Source organism: Gymnoscopelus braueri, assembly GCF_963280865.1.
Source record: "Gymnoscopelus braueri genome assembly, chromosome: 7".
In the NCBI taxonomy this organism is placed as follows: domain Eukaryota; kingdom Metazoa; phylum Chordata; class Actinopteri; order Myctophiformes; family Myctophidae; genus Gymnoscopelus; species Gymnoscopelus braueri.
The window spans coordinates 5,063,881-5,067,521 of record NC_137608.1 but is presented as its reverse complement, the minus strand read 5'-3'; positions in this window follow the sequence as shown (position 1 = coordinate 5,067,521).

The window sequence follows — 3,641 nt, the reverse complement described above, 5'->3', positions numbered from 1 at the left end:
AAAATACACATGAACATAAACAATGTTAAACACATCAATTGCTGCAAACAAACAAAAAACATTAACAAGTATATGAAGCTATCTATGAAATCCATGAAAAAGTTGAATCTGCAACACAATGTTATACAATATGCAATGGGGGTCCCTGCTTCATCTCTCTCTCAGCTAAGGGGTCCTTGGCCTTGACCAGTTGCAGAACACAGCAGTATTCTTTATTAATGGAGTGTGTAAAGTTCAAACTGGCTTGAGAGAATGCACAAATTTAATAAAAATACCTTTGTCAATTATTCATAAGAAGAAGGGGGGAAAAATGCAAATATTGTTGGAATAAATCACACACAGAGGGATAAGCAGCACTCATAAAAATGCCCTCCAGGCACTTTCATTTAGTTTTAATTAGTTAGTAGTAGGCACGCATGGGCAGCAAAGAAAATCGGCTGAAGGACATTTTGCTGGCGAGTGCTGCTAACACAACTGATTGTAAAACAACGTTTGTAGTCAGTGACTAAAAAATAAACTTTAACCCTCCTGCAGTGTTCGCTTCACTCCCCCCTTATTTCAGTGTTCCTTTAACTGCTCTTAAATTAAACAGAAACAAAAACCATAAATCATTATTTTCTTCAACCAATGCTTAACATGTGTCTCTCCAGTGAATATACAAAGAACAGACACTGAATGAATGTGAAAATATATTTCACATTCATTGTATTTTGTAAATAAAAATCATAATATACAAGTGTGTGTGTGTGTGTGTGTGTGTGTGTGTGTGTGTGTGTGTGTGTGTGTGTGTGTGTGTGTGTGTGTGTGTGTGTGTGTGTGCGTCTGTGCGTGTGTGCGCGCGCGCGCACACGCGTGTGTGTGTGTGTGTGTGTGTGTGTGTGTGTGTGTGTGTGTGTGTGTGTGTTGCGTGTGTGCGTGTGTGCGTGTGCGTGTGTGTGTGTGTGTGTGTGTTTGCGTGTGTTTGTGTGTGTGTGTTTGCGTGCCAGCGTGGACATGTGTTCATGTGTATGTACAGGGTGCAGTGTGCCTTATAGGCATGGTATTCGTGGCATGTACAGTATGGCATGGTGTTATTCTCTTGAGCCACAGAACCCCTGTACTGTACCAGACTGGTAGAGGCTGTTGTGTGGGTAACTGCTGGCTTCAATTCAGTGACTTAGAGCAGAGGTTCTCAACCTTTTCAGGCCGTGACCCCCCAAAATAATCATATTTGAGCTGGGGACCCCCCATTTTGTTTGACTCCGTTCCACAGATAAATATTGTGAAAATAGCCGATCTACAAGCTTGTACATCGGCTATTTTTTGCCTCTTTCTTTCTGTACATTTTGAACTTGTGAAATGGGACATTCTGCACAATGAGCACTTTTACTTTTGGTACTTTAAGTATATTTTGCTGCCAATACCTTTGTACTTTTACCCAAGTACATTTTGAATACTGAAATTTTACTATTTTAATGTTACCTACATTGCAGCATTGATACTTTTACTTAAGTAAAGCATGTGAGTACTTCTTCCATCACTGATGTTTTTGTCTTTCCATAATGGACTTGAGTTTTGCCAGGGCAGCAGTTGTTTGAGCAATTCTTGCAAGGACTACAACGTTTGCATCCTCCATCTTGACACGATTGCTCCGAGGTATTTGAAGCTAGACACCGTGTCGAGTGCCTGTCCATTGACTTTGATATCTGAGCGGATGCCTTTGTCATCAACTTTTTTTTTTTCTGCATGGATTTGTATGTGCCAGTCGGCTGCAATAAAATAAATAATAAATAAGAGATTTGGAAAATCTGAATCAATATTTTATCTGTTTTACACAAGCTATGTTTTACGTGATAAGGCAGTCAACTCCTCCTTTGTTGCTGCTGTAGACAAGGATGATATGGCCTCCTGTCCTCCGTGCTGACACTGTGTGTGTTTGTGTGTGTGTGTGTGTGTGTGTGTGTGTGTGTGTGTGTGTGTGTGTGTGTGTGTGCGCTCGCGGAGCGAGCGAGTGGTCGGCCGGCCGGTCATTTTTGACCGGGAACAATAAACTGGGTGTAACAAAGTTGAACTAGAAAAAGTGCTCCTCGGAGCACAGGTCTCCGCCAGGTCAGGTAGGTTATTGTGGCCTCCTGGTGGCGCTATAATAGGCCAATGTGAAAAGGGTGCCATTTCTTATTAGGCCTTGCACGGCAATCGGACACTGCGTTCATGGCTTGGGGCATTTTGTGCAAAAAAAAAGTTTTTGCTAAATTAGACCTGCTGGTGGCGCTATAACAGGCCAATGTGGAATAAGTATATAATGGAATAAGAAATATAATGGAATAAGAAATATAATGGAATAAGAAAAATCAAACACATCCGTCTTGATCACATGACTATGGAGATCATGTGTACCGATTTGCGTGAAATTTGGATAAAATCGGAAGGAGTAATATAAAATAATTGTTTTACGTAAGTCGGCCTCCTGGTGGCGCTATAAAAGGCAGATGTGAAAATGCAGGGCAAAGGTTTTTCCTTGACCTCTAGGGAGTGCGCATACAAAGTTTTACACAGATCGGTGCAGTTATAGGTACAAACATGAATTTGAAAATGTTCAAGTGCCATTTCTTCCTCGGCATAGTGGAAATATGCGAGCAAAATGTCATGGAAATTGCATGCTGTGTTCATGATTTGAGGCATTTTGTTCAAAAAGGAGTACTCCTGCAAACTTTGGAAGCCATTTTTAGCCAATCAGGGTGGAATACTGAAAATCTGAAAATCTTCGTTACATGACTATAGAGATACTGTGTACCGATTTGTGGGATTTTTGGACAAAATCTGTAGGAGTACTGTCAAAAAATATGTTTTGCACAAATTGGCCTCCTGGTGGCGCTATAATAGGCCCATGTGAAATATTTGGGGCAGAAGTTCGGAATTGGCATCAAGGGAGTGTGTGTGCACAGTTTCGCTGCGATCAAGGCAACGGTGGCGGAGATTAGCTGGTCACAGACGGACGGACGGACGGACACACGGATGGACACACGGACGGACGGACAGGGGGTAAAACATACTCTCTTGCCATGCCTTTCGGCCTGGCGGAGACAATAACCCACTCAAAATTCTATTAAAATGGTGATGAGCAATTTCATATGTTCACTAATGAAGGGGGAAACCATTAGGTCTTGAGGTCAAATAAAATTGTTGTGATTCAGGAAGTTGTAAATCAGATTTGACCCGAACACTGCAGGAGGGTTGGGTAGTACTTGCATCCTCTAAAAGGGCGTGGACACTATGCTCCTCATTCACTTACATTGTACGGTGAGGAGGCTATGGAGGCTCTCTTTTAGCGTTTCCGTTTAGAGTTTGTTTACGGGCTATAAGAGATCCTCCAATCACCAGACCTGAGGGAACAGAAGGGGGCGTGACGGTGAAGGAGGCCAGAGAGACACCGGCTTAATGCACAGGTTTTAGGGCCAAAATCCTGTGCATTAAGCCGGTGCAGATTAGAATTATACATTATACTGTATTGTTATTATGTGTGCTTATTTTACCATCACTTATAGACCTTATATAATACATTATGAAACAAAATGATATTTGTTAGCTTGTAGCAGCCAAGATGTCTCTGCTGGGCCTCATAGCTATTGTTTTGGTTACAGCCTGTCTTGTTATGGTTCAGC